At 41.3% G+C, this 17,046-nt stretch overlaps 1 protein-coding gene across 4 annotated transcripts in view; it reads left to right on the top strand.

The window, feature by feature from the left end:
• The window catches only part of BMPER (BMP binding endothelial regulator), a 233,619-nt gene that overhangs the window by 107,631 nt on the left and 108,942 nt on the right, over positions 1-17,046 (top strand). The gene's annotated exons all lie outside the window — the stretch shown is intronic.

The raw sequence follows: 17,046 nt of genomic DNA, 5'->3' as shown, positions 1-17,046 counted from the left end.
AGGGAACAGTTCCTGTCTTAGCAACCAAATGGAAATCTGCTCTTTCCACTGCTCCCCACCCCCACTGCCCTAAAATACAAAGGGAAATCTCACCTTTAGCACATATTAAGACATTTCAGATGGCTCTAGCCTTTTAAAGTCAGCATGAGCAAGCAGAGATCGAGTGTTGAAGGTGGGCTCCTTTTTATAACCTTCAGATCCTCTTTTAGGAAATCTGTGTATGAATCTTAACCGTCACTTTGGAAAGGCCCTGGAAAAATTCTGACACCTCGCAAAAGTTTAGAAACGAAACCGGACACCAAGACGAGTTCCATGTTTCGTTTCCAGTCCTAAATATGGCTCGCACTTGTTTAGTGCTTCAAGTTTCTGATCCTTTTGATGCAGATCTGCCTTGACTTTCTCACAAATGCTTCCTGAGATGTTTCATGCTGGAGAGAAACCATGTTGCAGTGGAATTTTTCCTTGGAAGTTGTCTCCCTTTCCCCTGTAAGTCTGGAAGATGAAAGACAAAAATTCCCAGGAGGTAAAATCGCAAAACAAAACTGGGGGGGAAAAAAAAACCCATGTGGCTTTAGGCTGCACATTCCTTGCCTCACCTTGGAACTGAAATGCGCTGCTTGCCTTGACTCAGCAAGGGATCTGACAGGCGAAAATACTAGTCGGTGGCAGGAAAGACCCCGTGCCTAATCTACTTGTAACGTCCTGTTCAGTGCTCAGGCTGGGAAAGGAAACTGCAGATGTCCAGAGGACTGAGAAGCACTAGCCCCAAAGACAGGTGATCTGCTCGACCACTGATTCAGTTACTCTCTGGAAGATGTTGATCTTGAGGGACGGCTGTTTTGTTTTGGAATTGAGCTGCCTGCAAGATTGCATCACTGTCCAGCGTATAATTTTGGAAAAACTGAAAAAGAACATCACTCTCCTCCTTTACCCTCCAAACAGCATGTATACAGTGGAGACTTGGGTTTTGAGTCCTACATAAATCACGTGGTATGGGCAGCTGGGATTAGGAGGAAACTGCACATGTTAGCAGGCCAGGAGCCATTCTTTGCTCAGCGGACTAAGATCAAGGGCCCTACTGTCCAAAGTTGACTCTTGTCTCAGCATCTCCTACTCAGATTTTACTTCTGGGGGCCAAGACACGTTAAAAACATTTCTCCCCAGTCTGATCTGCATCATTTGTACTCTGAACTTCAATAAAGTCCTTGGAGGATGAGCTCGGGAAGCCTTCATGGCCAGCTGCCTGATGTTGCTGAGATTAGCCTCCTCCTTGTAGTGATGCCACAGGGACACACACATCTCTTCCATATTTGAGGGAGTTCAGGCAGCAAGAACCACTCATTTGTTTCATTTCACAAATATTCAAGGAGCTTCACTGTATGCTGGGTCTTGTGCTTCACGCTGTGGGTACCATTGTGGATAGGGCAGATATGGTTCCTGCTTCATGGAGCTGTAGTGAGGAATAAAAGTAAATAAACTAGCAATTACAGAGCAGTGTAATAAGGATCATAAAATGGTATGAAATACTTAAAAGCTCTGTACATGCGTAATTGGTGCTTAGAGACTAGTAGAAGGTGCCAGTGAGACTACACAGGAGGGGAACTGACCTCATAGAGGGGAAGAGGGAGAAGCTGTCCTTTAAGGTTTTCCGGAAGAAATTATGGCCAGGCTGAAATCTGGAAAGTGAATGTGGAGGTGCCAGAGGTAAGAATTTGGAAGGGAAGCCAAAAGAACAGCATATGCAAAGGCTCAGGGACCAGAGAAAACACGAAAACATCCTAGAAGGATGAGTGGAGTGGGCAGCAGAAGCAAGAGGTGGAGAGAAGCAGATGGAGATTTCTTTACTGACTTTTTCCCTGAGAAGAAAGAGGAGCAGCCACTGAAAGATTTAAGCAGTTAAAAAACCTGATCAGAACTCTGGAGTGTAGACCAGGGATTCGGGAGTGGGACGATGGCAAGTGTCTTCAGTTTCTTTCTCCTATTGGGCACCCAGGTATAGAAGTCAGTTGGCGGTTAGCTTTAGGGGACAGGAGCAGGGTCTTGTCCCGAGTTACAGATTTTCAGGGAGTTCTCCAACTCGGCTCATGGTTGAGGCCATGGGAGCAGATGCCCGTCACCTTTGGAAGTGTGTGCAGGTCAGCAATGCTCAAATTGTAGTCTGTTTAAGAGTCACACCTAGTGCTGGTTAAAATAAAGACTCTTGAGTCCCACCCCAGAGGTTTTGGTTCTGAAGATCTGGGTACTCCATGGGAATCTGCATTTTACCCAAACTCCCTGGGTTATTCTGATGCGTGCGGTCTGTGGGTTGTAGGTACTTGAAGAAAGTAAACCATGGGGCTAAAATGAGAAGTCCCTGGAGGAAACTTGAGGCGCAGGATGACTGGACTGAATTACCCAGAATTACTCCCTTAGGCTCATGTCTGCTGAGTCACAGCTGACAAGAGTGCCAGCCAGTAATGGGCAAAATGTGGTGAGAGAGAGCAGAGAGAGTCCTTCAATGGATCTTTCGATGGGATTTCACCTTGATAAATGCGTTTTCCCAAACAAGAAAATCAAATCATTCCTCCTCACTGAAGAGCACACTTCTTTCAAAAAAATTGTACATAGACAGACATTCATACTAAATATACATGTGTGTATAAACACACATGAGTTTGATGTAGAGGGAAATGCTTCACAAACCTTGATGCAGTAGAATCACGTGCTTGTGGAATAAATGCTCTTTATTTGGACAAAGCTAATGGAAATATGAGAAGCAGATTGAAAAACTTGTTTGAAACTTTTGGAAAAATATTTTAGAATGACTGGCTCTGTTTTACCATGGATTCCAACTACTGACGTTTATTATCTCTGAATTCTCTGACAGTACTCAATGATCAATTGTAATGAAGGTTTCTTTTATCTAATTGAGACTAATTGTCTTGTGTGACTTTTTAATAGCATTTAAAAAAAATTCTACATATGTCCTCAGTCAAAAGATTTCATTCTGACTTAGTGAATTCACATCTAATCAAAATGAAAACTTTTTATACAGTCATGATCCCAAGAAGAAGTATTATTTATTGGGCCTGACATATGCCAGAGACTTCTAATGAAGGTTTAGGTGAGATATTTTGCTTAATTTTTCACAACAGTAACTTCACAACATGACAACAATGGAAGGTCTTGCCATTTTCAGATGAGGCATTTATACCTATGCTCACAGAGCGATTAAATGACTGAGCTAGAGCTGGAAGCAGAGTCTGGCTGTGAAGCAAATCCTCAAAGAGTTTATTGGAGAACTGTGACTTGTGCATTCATTTTCTGATGCTTTACCAAAGATAGCAGATTAGCATTCTTTCCCCACTGGCTTGTATTGAGACAGTAGAAACATCAAAGATGTGTTATCAAGTCCCTTGGTGATACTTCATTATGTAAATAATGAAGTACATTATTTCCTAAGAAAATGCCAAATTGTCTAAGCCATACTCATCCTTTGTGTTTGAAGCGTTCATTCATTTATTCACTCATCTAAGGACTTTATTAAACGGCAGACTCTGTGCAGATGTTTAAACACAGCAGTGAATCCAGAGATGAGTTACTTTCTTGCGCTCTTGAAATGTGATGGCAGTGATGGGATGCTAGGGAGCCAGAGAGAGGACAGTGAGTTAAACAAATTTAATGACTGTTCTGCTCCATGGTGCTTATCAATCATGACTTCTAGAAGTCATCTTGGCACTTTCATTAGATGTCCAACTTTCATTAGATGATGCCCTGTCATCAAATAATGGGCCTTTTAGGGATTCTTTCCAAATTATAGGACTCGGGAAGCTGCTTTAATTTTGAAAATATGAGAGACTTGCAACTGAAAAATTCCTCATTCCACAGGACTCATTATCCTTGTCTCCTTTGTGGGCGTGCTCTGTGGGGGGCTACTTCTAGAGATCGCTTCCCATGCTTTGCCTTCTGTTGTCCTGCGCTGGGTTTGGGGGAATTAACAGTGAAGAGAAGTACTCAAGCAACCTCCCTCTCCATTTCCACGGCCTCTTAGGGGAGATGAACTCTTGAATTCCATAAGGCAATGAGACTTCCAACATTGGAGACTTGAGAACATTGGAGGAAGAATCTGAACTCCTTCATGAAAGTTTTCTCAATCAGGAAACTCCAACTCAACATTCAAATCAAATCCTTTTGAAAGCTCTACATATAATCGTTATAGCCAATTTCTGAGTTTTACTGCTCAGCCTGATGGAAGAAATACCTGCAAGGGTAATTTTGATTTGTCTTCACTTAACGAGATCATGACTGAATGGACCGGTTCCTTTAACATTTGAAAGAAAAGGAAAAAAGGCCAGAGAAGAGGTGGAAAAAGATCTATCGCATCGGCAGAAATGCTCAAACACTCCTTGCCTTTTCCCTGCAATGATCCAGCGTTTGTTTCAGATACAGTAGTTGTCTCATACCATCTGTGGTGATAATGTGACCGATCACCCTTCTGGGCTTCTCTTTGAAATTCAGAAGTGAAAGGTAATATATCCCTCGTCACAGAGGTTGATATGCGATCTGAGGGACTTTGAGCCAACTTGGAACACTTTGAAACTAGTAATAAAATGAGTTAAGACTGAGAGGGCCACGGAGGAATGGTACAACCTGATGAAACTTGGGCTACACTTGACACAAGGAAGGTCTTCTCACAAAATCGGCTTCACTTTGGAAGTATCCAGTTAATCCTCTTAATGTTCAGATTTTCCCAAGTGACACAGAAGAAATAATGGCTTAATAATCGACAAGTCATCTGTCCTGTTTGTACCCATACCCCACAGCTGTCACAGTTTGTCACCTGTGGCTAGTCATCATACATCTTTAGAAACTCAGACTCTTGAGTTAAAACATTTTTCCATTGTCATACGTGATGGGCGCTGATGAAGGTATGGTAGACGTAAGGTGAAAAAACATTTAGCTTACTCGGTGGGAAATAGATCTGATGTCACTGGGTTGTATACACCTTTCTGTTTTTCTGTTTTGTTTTGTGTTTTTGCTAGCAGGGGGCACCACTGCAACAGTGGCTGGGAGGGATGTCAGTCTTCAAGTCTGCCCTCCTTCTTGGCTGGCTGTTTCTCTCCCACGTTTCTCCTATTCTCTGGCTCTCTCCATATTTCTTTATCCTGAGCCCTTTCCTCCCAACTTCCAATATCTCTTGCCAAATTACTAAATGATCTCAAGTTTCCTGAGGCTCTAAACATACAAACTCCAACTTCTATTATACAAATTTGACAGAAAGATTGGGTAAAGAAAAAATTACAGGACTTTCTAGAAAATATTGAATAATGCCACGTGCTGTGACATTTTAGTACGAATTATGCGGCCATCATACTGAAAATTTGAAGTGGTCCAAGTACTCATGTTTAGAATCCATTTTAAATCACTAGTAGGAATTTAGTGGTGTTTTTGCACATTTTATTTAAAGAGAAGGTTTTGTGAAATTTTCTTATTCATTTAATGGACTAGACATCCAAGCTAAGGGTCAAAATAATACGTTGGTGTAAATTGTCTTCTCTCAAAGTAAACCGAAAGTGAAAAAAGTCATCCTTGATTCCTGTAGGGTTTTTTTTTTCCCAAGAAGTGCCACTTTATCACCATAGAGCAATGGGAATAGGATGGAAACAGTAATCTGAATAAAGTCTGAATAATAGAATGAATTATTTTCTTTATTTTTAATATATTTTCATTTTTAATTAAATTAACATGCAGGTATGGAAGAAGATCAAGTAGTGCTAAAAGGTTAATAGCAAAACCAATACTCCCCCCATCTCCCACCCTGTATCCTTTTCCTCATAAGTGACCAATTCCAGTGTTTTCAGCTGTTTCTTCTGACGTTTCTCTGTTACTCAGTAATGTGCATGAACTGCTCCTTCTTGATCCATCAATTTTAAATGTTACCTATAGACTTCCTATGGTGGTTGTTTCAGATTATTTGAGCTGTTTTTGTACATTTGTCTCCTTACTGATCCATTATCTTAACATGTGACATATTAATATTGCTAATAATACAAATCCTGAATAGGAAAGTATTCATTAAAATTCCAGGCTCTGCACTCAGAGTTCAGTACAGGAGGTGCAAGGTGGCCTCATTTTTATGCAATATGCATTTTTAGCAAATGACTTGGGTAACTCTGATGCAGGTGCCTAAAGGAGATATTTGGAGAAACTATGGCCTAAGGTTTGACTCTTGATTTTTCTTTAAGTGTCAGATGATATAGGGTTTCCAAAATTGTGGGGGATCCACAGGGATAGTTGTTTGTAGGCAGTGACTCAGGGCTTCTTTTTTAATGAGTAGATGAAATGAATCTGTAGACTCCGTGCAAATTGTTTATATATAGTTTTGTAGTTGCTGCTTATAAGTAAGGTTGAAAGTGGTTTGCTTCCCCTAAACATAACAAACATGTACCCCTAAAATGATTCACCAAGGAAAGCATAAACTTTAACTTGACCTTTTAATCAAGTGATTTATAATGTTTAAAATGGTCTGAGTTGCTTTCTTTACTTTGTAAATGTGTTTGTATTCGTTTAAGAGGCACAGCAGCTCCCAGGTGTGACAGCAGGGGGAGGAAGCGGAGAGTAGTGCTCAAAGAGTCAAGGTGCAGCTGGGCAGAGGGACAGGCACTGGGGAGTAAGCCCTCCAGGCAGATGTTAGCGCCCGGGCCCTGAGACGAGGTAGCGGGATCCCAGGCGGGCAGTGCCCACTGCCGGGAGGCAGGAGTTCACTGTGCTCACATGCCCAGGGGGGCAGGTGTCACATACTCTTTAGAAAGTTCTACTTACAAGGAGGCTTGGGGTTCGGAGGCAGAGAGAGAAGTGATTCTAGGTCCCAGATGCCAGGCAGAATAAGTGTTCAGTAATAATAATATTTTAAAAAGGCATGGAGGCAGAAGCCCAGCCTGAGAGCATGAGCCAGTTTGGGTGAGAGCAGATGGGGGAGGGGGGGACTAGTACTCATTTCAGGTCCCAGGCACGTTTGTCCATGAAGCAGATTTGAGGTATAACAGGGGAGCCTAGAGTGTATTCATGTGTTGCTTGTGCCTAAAGGGAAAAGCTTTGGAGTTGGAGCTGCCAGGATATTTCTGACTATGTACTGGGCTTTCACATTTGTTTGGAAGCTGAAGCAGTGTTAGCTTGTCCAGCTCCAAGGATTTAGGGAGGGCAGTGATGCCCATGAGCAGAAAGTGTCAGGAAAAAGGCTCAAGAACTCTTGGAATTTCAGGAGTAATTCCAGATCCTCTGTTTGGTTCAGCATTAGAATATTCCTCCTGGTCTAGCACAGTAAGAAAGATGATCCTGTGCCAAACACCTCTAAGTAGTTGGGAAGGTGGAGGGCTTAAGACTGGTTGATCTCCAACTTTCTTTTGCCCTGATTGGTCTGGGAAGTGGGTTTGGGCTCTGGCTCTAGGTAGACAGATTTGGAGCAGTGGTGGGAAACAGGACCAGGCAGAGTCAAAGGCTGACTTTATGAGATCATCAGACACTTCAACTGCCTTCATTGTTAGGATTCACAGGTTCTCCATTGGATCATTTCTTCCTTCTGTGTCAACCTAATGCAAGGATTTCTTGGGTTTTGAAATGAGGGCAATATGGAAACTTCTCACTCAGCTTTCTTTAGGTACAAATTCTAAGCATGTGGCTAAAAATGCAATGTTGTTGGATCAACAACATGATAGGTAGGGTCTGGTTTACTCAAGACAATGACCATTGTGAGGACACCCTGCCTAAGACATTGGAGAAAAGTTAACTGGCATTTCCCGGCCATCAGATTGATTACCAAGAATTCAGAGTCACTATAATGAAAATGGCCACTGTGTTTATTTATAAAAGTACTTTGTTGATCTTCTAAGTTGAAGCTGATGACAGATGTGTTTTTAGAGATAAAGTACGAACTCTAGAAACATAAGCATCTGCTCTTTCTCAGGCTTGCCTACTTGGTTTACCCTTCATTTTTTACCCACACAAAAGGCTTTCTTTTTTCTACTGAATACCTGAAAATGTGGGTGTAAATGACTAATATGGGTTCTTGACAGTTTTACTGGAACAAAACTGGTGTTTTCAGGCTTTGATTGCCCAAATCTGGCTGACTGTGGGTGGTGTTGATTATCCCTGTTTTTGGCTCCATCGTCCATATGGCATTAGAGTCTACTAAGTGAACTTGTCGATTTAAGTGATGATGTACAATGTTTCCCTGGGACTATAGAGTTCATTTCTGTGACCCAAATGCGCTGCTCTACTTTGGTTTGTTTATCATGGTTATAAGAATTACTTCATGGAGGTAGACCTCAAGAATGTAAAAGTCAAAGCATTTAAGTCAGCGGTTCTCAAAGTGTAGTCCGTGGACTCCTGGGAGTCCCAAAGACTGTTTCAGAGGGTTTAGGAGTTCAAAACCATTTTTATTGTAGTACTAGGACATTATTTGATTTTTTTTTTTTGGCTATGTTCACATTTGCACTTTAAGTGCTAGAGCCTTAGCACTGATCAAGGCAATGGCACCGAATTGGCCATTGTGTAGGTCACCACTGTATACTCAGTTTTAAAAAAAAAATGCCATTTTTATTTAAAAAAGTCCTTTGTGAAACTAAATTTAATTTGTTTTTATTAAATCTCTGCCTTGGATACACATTGTTTTAGCATGGGAAGTTTAAAAGTTTGCAGAATATTGAAATACAATGGATACTTAAAGAAAAAACCACTTAGGTGTTTATTTGAGTTGTGAGCAGAGTCAACCGCTTTTTTTTTTTTTTTAATGGAACTCCAATTTTACTTGGGCATTTGGCAAAGAAAAAAAAAGTGAGCATGTCACTTTAAAGAAAATAAATGGCAGTTTAAGTAACCAGTGATAAAACTTCAGCCTTCCTGTAAAAATTTGAATTTTGGAAAACTTTTATTTGCCATTGTGAGCTCGACAGATTTTTTTACACTTAAAGACTTTTCTAAATTGGTAAAAAATGATGATAAATGTTATTTCTTTTTGATATTTGATGATAAAATATACCAACATTTGGAAGATCTGTTTAAATCAGTATTTTCCAAATGACCAATACATACTATTACAAAAATCATGCATGGGAAAAATTTCCACTCAAAGGACAAGATATGGTTTCCAATTCCATATCACAACCAACCTTTAAGATGATTGCATTTTGATACTATATTAAAGAAGAATAGCCACAATTATGTGAAATGGCTCATAAAATCTGCCTCTATTTTCAGCTACTTATCTAAGACTGGTCCCAAAGCAGCATACTGCAATAAATTGAAAGAATCAAATAGGAAAACCCAATATCCTCTATTAAGCCAGGCATTGGAGAGACTTGCAAAAAAGTAGAACAGTGCCACTTTTCTCACTGTCTTTTTGTTTTTATTTGGGAACGTATAGTTATTTTTCATAAAAACGTGTTACTTAGGTTAACATAATGGATTTTTGTTATTTTAAAATGAACAAGTTTTAAAAATTGTAAGTTTTACTTCTAGTACAATAGATATCAATAGGTAGATATAACCCATGCAAACAAAAATTCTTTGGTAGGTTCAGTAATCTTTCAGAGTGTAAAAGGGTCCTGAGGTAAAAAACTTGGAAAACCACTGGTTTCAGCTATGTTTTCCACACGTGATCCAGACTAGGAATCCATATCTAGTTTAAATATAAAGCAAATCATTTTCAACCACCCACCAACCCCCTCTAGTTTTTTCAGCATTGCCTTAGTCCTTTGGTTCCTGTGTGTCCAGAAATGCCCATAAGATATCTTTGCTGGCCACCATCTAGAGATTCCCAGATTGGCACATTGTCCACCTGGAAATAGGTACCAGCCACTGGTTCCACCTACCCGAAAGGAAAGAGAGGAGCCCGTGTGCAGTTATGGACACATGGTCATTGTCTCTCACACCTGGCTAACTCCTTTATAAAGAAAGGTGGACAGCTGGCTGGGGGTAGGGTAGCTAGCCTGAATGATTCTATGTGAGACCTTTCTTATCTAAAGACTGAGTTGGAATTTGGAGGGGTGTTTATGAATTCATCATAAAGAATATCATCGATACAATGGAATATTTAGTGGGCAACAAAATGTTAATTATGAAAAATCATGAAAACTGCTTGCTAGGGGGGTGGGGCAAAGCTCAGTGGTAGAACGAGTGCTTAGCTTGCACAAGGTCCTGGGTTCATCCCCAGTATCTCCACTAACAACAACAACAACAAATATCTGCTTGCTAGGATTCTAAGTGAGGAGGAACCTCTGAAACCTCTCATAGTGTCTAAAAATAATGTTTTATTGGTATTACTATTCTAATTTCCATATCAGGGCAATGAGGGGCTAGAGATGGGTGTGAAATTCATTCTCTTTTGACCTCTGTCTCTTTAGAACAGTGAAGGAGAGGCCCTGCGAAGAGCACTGATCCTTCTGGCTGCTCCCAGCCTGGTGTCCTTGCCTGATCCCTGAGGCTCCTGCCTCGTGTCACTCTGTTTACGTGGCTCCTTGACCTGGATTAGCAGTCTGGGGCTGTCATAACCTGTGTTGTGGTCCCACGAGGTGCCACCTTAAGGGAGCCCCTGGAGCAAATAAGCCTTTTTCTTGGATCCTGGTTTCTGCCATTACTGCCTGCTGAGAAGTCTACAAGGGTTCTATTTGTCTACGACGTGTCACATTTTAAAGGCCACCCAGAGGCTGGGACTGAGGGGCAAGTTTGCTAGGCCAAAAAAAAAAAAAAAAAAACAAGAGAAAGACATGCTGAAATACTCCTCAGCATATCATACAAATACCCCTTTTGAAAGGCATGGAAACCACATATCCCACATCATCTGCCTGGGGAATTTGTAAGCAGCTATGTTTTCAGAGGATGTGGGAGGTAGAATTTTGCTACTATGGTATTTATAAATATTCCAGAAATGCCAGACATTGGTAAGTGACATGGTTTATGGAATTGAAAAAGGGCCATGTTGAAGTCTAGGATTTTTTCCCCCTATAGTAGAATGTGTAAAAGTTCTGAAAAAATCAAGAGAATTCTGAAAAACACAAGAAAACCAGAATGAATCGGAATTCTGTGATAGCTTGTATTGACAGCATCCTTCAAACAAACAAAAAAAATCATCAGAGTGGTTTGGGGGATCTATAAAGATGTAACGTTAAATTGAATTTGAAGAGCATATTATTTATCATAGTAATTATGGAGGAGGCTTTGGGGAGTAGAATTGGTTGCTTCATTAAGGAATATCAATTGCTCAATATAAGGACTTGTTTAACCTAAAATTGTCACCAAGAAATTTGTGCCAGGGAGGAAGGATCCTATAGCTGTAGATACTTAGGATAGACATACAGGAGTAAATGGAAGTTGATTTCCTTATTTCTGTAACTGTGTTCCTCGTTATATTGTACCAGGATATGTCCATGTGCGTTGCAGAGGGTTCCATGGTCAAGTAAGTCTGAGAAACACCATATCCTACGTTCTCCCCATTGGATAGTCACACGCATTACAAGATAAGAAAAATCCTGCAATAAAAAATCCTATTTAACTTTGTTTAACACAACCTCACTCATTTCTCGGCAGGAGATTTGTGTCATGGAACCTGCAGTTAACCTCTTATGAAACAGGATTCCACAAAGTACTAGTTTAGGAAATGGTATAGGAAATAACTGAATATAAATTACCTTGATATTTTTGATGGAGAGATTTAGCCAATCCAGGAAATTCTTCTAGTGGCTCTGAAAGAAGACTGAAGTCAATGTTGGCGTATTGCTGGTAAGGAGTTGTCATTGTCTTTCACATCTGGCTAACTCCTTCACTGGAAAGATGGCCAGCCAGATGAGGCTATGACACTTTGCCTGCGGGATTCTGTGTGCTAAAAGTCACAGCCAACTATTTTATCCTTCCCTCTCGACCTCAGATGGATTGTGGTTACACGCCCATCAATGACATTTTTTATAGAAAAAGCATTTTTGAAAAATGGTTGTACAGTGACCTACTGTATCTGTGGGGTTGCCGCACATATTCAAAGGGAACACCAGCCTATTTGTGGTAATGGAGCAAGGGAGCGTGCCAGCATGTGTTACTTTCTAGAGTCAGATGAAATGATTATCCCCACCAACCCCCAAACACACCCCTCCTTAAGAAAACAAACATTTGCAAGTTTATTTTATAAAAGCTGCATAGAACTTACATAAATATATTGTGACAGCAGCTGTCATACCGCATATATCAAGAAAGGGCTTTGAAATTTTATGCAAATACATGGGCAATGTATACACTACTGTGCACCCCAAAGACTACTCCTTGTGTTCCTGGTGCCAAGGAAAACACAAGTGTTCTCCAACTAATTCAGAGGAAAATTCACCACAGCCCCGTACCTTCCATAGCCCTGCTCTCCTGGCCAGTAAAACATACTTTGAATGGCTAATCCCAAAGAGAGCAGGGTTGGGGTAGGGGTGCGGAAGGTTCATTTTTATCGGTAACTTTTATAGATTAAAGTACTGGGCTGGGCACTTTAAGTACTCGCACTCATGAAATTTTCACAACAGCTTTGTAAGGAAAATAACGTTGTTTAGTAATAAAATAACCAAGACTTAGATTAAACAAATTGCCCAAGGTCACTCATTTGTTAATTTATGGAGCTGATTGGGATTTAAAATTCATTTGACCCTATGCATTTGTAAGAACGAAGCATTTAGTGAGCACTTATTGGTGCACAGACACTGGGCTAAAAGCTTTACCACCATCATCTTACTCTTTACGTGAGCTCGTGAGAGTGCGTGCTGTTGTTATTCCTGATTGACAGAGGAAGAAATTGAAACTTAGAGAAGTTAAGTAAATTTGGTGCAAAGTAGTAAGGGATGGAACTGGGATCAGAAGGAGCCCTTAACCCCAGGGTTTGGTCCTCTAAACCATGTGGCTTTCTAGTTTTCCTTCCTGATTTAGACTCTGGAAACTCTTCACATTTGTACTAAGTTTAAGGCACAGATCTGCTCATACCTTCCCCAACTAGGATTTCATAAACATTTGAAATGTCGTTTTTTTCCCTCAAACTTTTTATTCATTACCCATTGTCTATCATTTCCACCTTCATGGGTGGTGTTATTTCTACAACTCTAACAATAGATCAGATTTGGAGTTTTGATAATAATCCAGTGCAGAGACTTTACATCTCAGTATGAGATGAAGGAAACGACCTCTTTATAAAGGTTTGCAGCCTTTTGCCCCTAACCTTGGGATACACGTACAACTGACGCTCACCTCCTTCACCTCTGCTCCCTTTGGAATTAGGAACGTTTGAGAAGAGAACCATTTAAAGTATTTGCTATGAACAGTTTTGGTGCAAGACTGCTTCTTTCATTTGGAAGGTTTAAGAATTCTGCTTCTCAAAGTAAAACCCATTAGATCCTTTGAGAACTGTGGATTTTGAATCCGTATGAATTTTGTGGTTGCTCAAGTTTTCCTACCATGGCATATTTTATTAAATGAGAAGCAACCATTTTCCAGGAAGAACTGATCCCAGAGAATGGGCCACTTTTGATTTCAAAGTTAATTTCCCTGGGAGGGTTTGCAAAAGAGGGGACGAGACTGGAGCCTGGAAATAAAGTACTAATTGTGTTGCTAACGTAGACCTTTTTTCCATCCTTTTAAATAAGGTTAAGGAATTAACCTGCTCAGTCCTATGGTTCTCCATCCTTCTTGAAACAAACCTCTGGGATTGCTAAGCATATTGTCACAGTTAAAGAGCTGTTGTCAACACGGACCTCATACACACACAGATTTTCCAACCTGCTGCCTCACCGAGGTATCTACTCTCTTCGGACTTCTCTGAAGCATGGTAGCACGTTCTGGCCAGTCCTCGTCTGATGTTATTCCAGGAGAAGCTCAATTGAACATAGTTCATTGTTTCTATAAAAAGCCAAGCACTTTCTCTTTCTGTCTGGCCAATAGATGAGTCCATTTGCCACACCTATGCTTTGTCTGTACGTGTTATTTTATACTGCCCAGTGCTGACACTGATCATCTTTCTGTAGAAAGATGGTCAGTGTTCCCAGAAAGTCAGAGTTCATGACAGAAGAAATATCTCTTTTCTGGGCTGGACAAGATTCTGTCTTCTCCCGTGTCTGTCTGCTGTTGCTCTCTCTGTTTGGCACTGCCACCACTTTTCCAGGCACTTTGGTTCTCAGCCTGGCATGGCTGCTGCTTCCACACTCTGATTGCACACGGCCACTAATATTATGGAGACCTCTGAGGATAAGTGGTATGGAAGGGATGTGGGAAGGAAGGACTGACTTCATTTTCCTTTTCGTATGTTTTAGTTAATTATAGGAATCCCGAATCAGTGGGCTAGACCTTGAATATTTCACAGAGACACAGTTCTTTTGCGCTTACTTTCAACATCTTTCTTCCCCGGGACCAACATGGGCATCCATGGTGCTGGACTTGGGATGGCCTGAGTGACGGATACTGAGTTGTGTTCCCAGTAATGCCTTCCTTCTGTAACTAGGCTCGGTAACTAGGTGATTCTGTTGTGCTACATCTCTTCCTCCCTTGGGATGGATTTTGATCTCACAAGAAGATAAAGAAGGGAACCTCTCTCTTTCACTGGACTTGCCCAGACATGTCAGATCGCCAGCTTTGGCTCAGCTGGGAGCCCCCGGCCACAGCTGTTTCCAGCAGCCTGTGTACTTCTTTTTCTTTGATCATATTTGGCCTAGATTACGATCATCCCAGGAACTTGCCAAGATTGGGTTGCGGCCTGATTTTCTCAAAACACAAACTTAAAATTGGTTGACAAGGCCAATACCCAGGAGCATCATGGTTTGAATGAATAGTACCGGAAACCTCTAGTCTCCCTGGACAGTGTCCCCTGATGGAGGCCGGAGTGTTTATAGGATTCCATGATTGTCGTACATACAGCGTTTTAGATTTTGTTAGAATTTTAGGGAACTGTCACCTGATACAAAGCAGAGAACTGCATGTAGTAATGTATACTGAATAGAGACTTAAAAATTTTCATTTGAAGACCACGGTGTCAAACATATAGAAACTCAAATGTTTGTTGCACGGATGAATGAAAGCCAAAATGCTGTGACTCGTCAGTTACTATTCCGAAGCTAAAGTTTAAATGTCATCTTCTCTGCAGTGTGTTCAGTGTATCAGGAGATATTTAGGAAATATCTGGAAGACTTCTAATTTTTATCAGTACAATGAGGGGATCCAGATATATTGTAATTAAGACTAATTCATTTCAAGACAACAGCTATTTTTGTACCTCAGGAAACATTACTGGAGCCCAAACATTTTTGAGTTATTGCCAGTTTTAACTGACAGCCCAACAGGTAGGTGTTTAACTGAAAACCAAACACTTGTGATGTTACTTTGGTCTCGCTGTGGAGCTGGGAAGATAGAAAGGCACTTGAGGAAGACAGAGAAATATTAACATGGCTTCCACCCTCAGTGAACTCTCCATCTAGTTTGGTCAAATGATAAATCCAAGTGAAAGACTGTGAAAACAAAGTAAAACAGCATATGAAGCGTGTGATATAAATATAAACTATTTTTGGTAGCCAAAACATTAAGGTCAACAGAAAGGTCCATCAGTGATGCTTGGGTGCCTGTCTTTGTGGGTCATTGCTTCTAGAGACTCTTGTCTCCATCACAGGCCTTCGCGTGGCTTCCTCCTTAGTGCCCATCCAGCTCCTCTGCGATGCAGGCAGCCTGGGGAACATGAAAAATACTCTTGCCCCCGCACAATGGTATTATTTCCTTCCTTTCAGGAATGGCTCATAACTCACAGGAGGTGTGAGTTCTGAATGATCGTTCTTTTCATCTCCCTGGAAGTGGTCCAGACTGCAGATAAAGCGTTTGATGTGTCAGCAGTAGGCCTGTAACAGCTTTGACGACTTACATGATGATGAAAGGTTGAACTTTGATAAAAATGGCAAGAAAAGGAAAAGGGCTCATTTTCCTTCTTTTGCTCTTTTTTTTTTTTCTGGACAGCAGTTGAGAAACGTTCTACTAGGGTGGTCTGTGAGGTCTCTGGGAATCTAAAGTATCAGGAGGGTATTCGCGTGTAGATTTGTTTGTTTATTGATTGATTGTTTCAGAGAGAGAACCCCCATGCCCGCCGGCATGGCTGGACCAGGTTCTCAGAGCCCTTATCAGCAAGCCCTACCTTCCTGCTCAGTGAACCCTGGAAAGAGGTGTCCCTTCCCTCAGGGCAGATCACTTATGCTTGGTCATCCGTTAGCTCCTACCTGCAGACACCAAAGGAACCAAGGCTGGCAAATCTGCTCGGGTTCCCAGGGAGTCCCTCGCCCTTCAGTCTGTAGGGCATTTGCCCCAAGATCTCGTAGGAGTTTAGTCCTGTAGGGTGGTCTTATCTTCCTAAAATCAACAAAGAAAGGACTAAAATATTTGTGGAAACCCACAACCAGTTGGAATTTGCCTCAAACAGTATCCCAGTCTTCTCAGTGATTTGTACGTCTGTCTGTGAGGAAAGCTGGGTTTTGGAGGAAGAGGAACAATTTCTACATTTTCTTTTTTAAAAGAAAAAACATCATAAAGAGCAAAAACAAAACGCAAAACCTGCCATTCAGCTAAGTGACAAGGAAGAGCTAAAAGCAAGGACTCAAAAGAGAAAGACAGACGAATTTTATCTTTTCAATATGAGACTTAAGCAAACACACGACGGAAACCGCCTTTTAAAACGACATTAGCAAAGCAATAATAAACACATTTACATCACCTATTTATTTATGACTCTGATACTTATTTCACGAAATTATGACCTTTGGCTCTGCCTCTGTGTGCACTTGAAGCTCCCCTCTGTCTCCACGGCCGGGCTGGACCTGCTCACCTGCGCAGCTGCTGAAAATAAGCCCTGTGCTGCCAGCGCTGAGGGCCTGACCGTGGTACCACCCCACCCCGCTGACGCTGTTGCAGGCGTTCACGTCCCATGTCCTGCAAGTATCTCAGAATAGGATGAGCACAGTCAGACTCTGTGGGAGCACTCGTCTGGTCATCAAAGGATACGGAAGTCCCTGCAGGACTCACTGGCAG

Source organism: Vicugna pacos, chromosome 7 (assembly GCF_048564905.1).
Source record: "Vicugna pacos chromosome 7, VicPac4, whole genome shotgun sequence".
Lineage (NCBI taxonomy): Eukaryota > Metazoa > Chordata > Mammalia > Artiodactyla > Camelidae > Vicugna > Vicugna pacos.
This window is presented reverse-complemented; position numbering and strand designations above follow the sequence as displayed.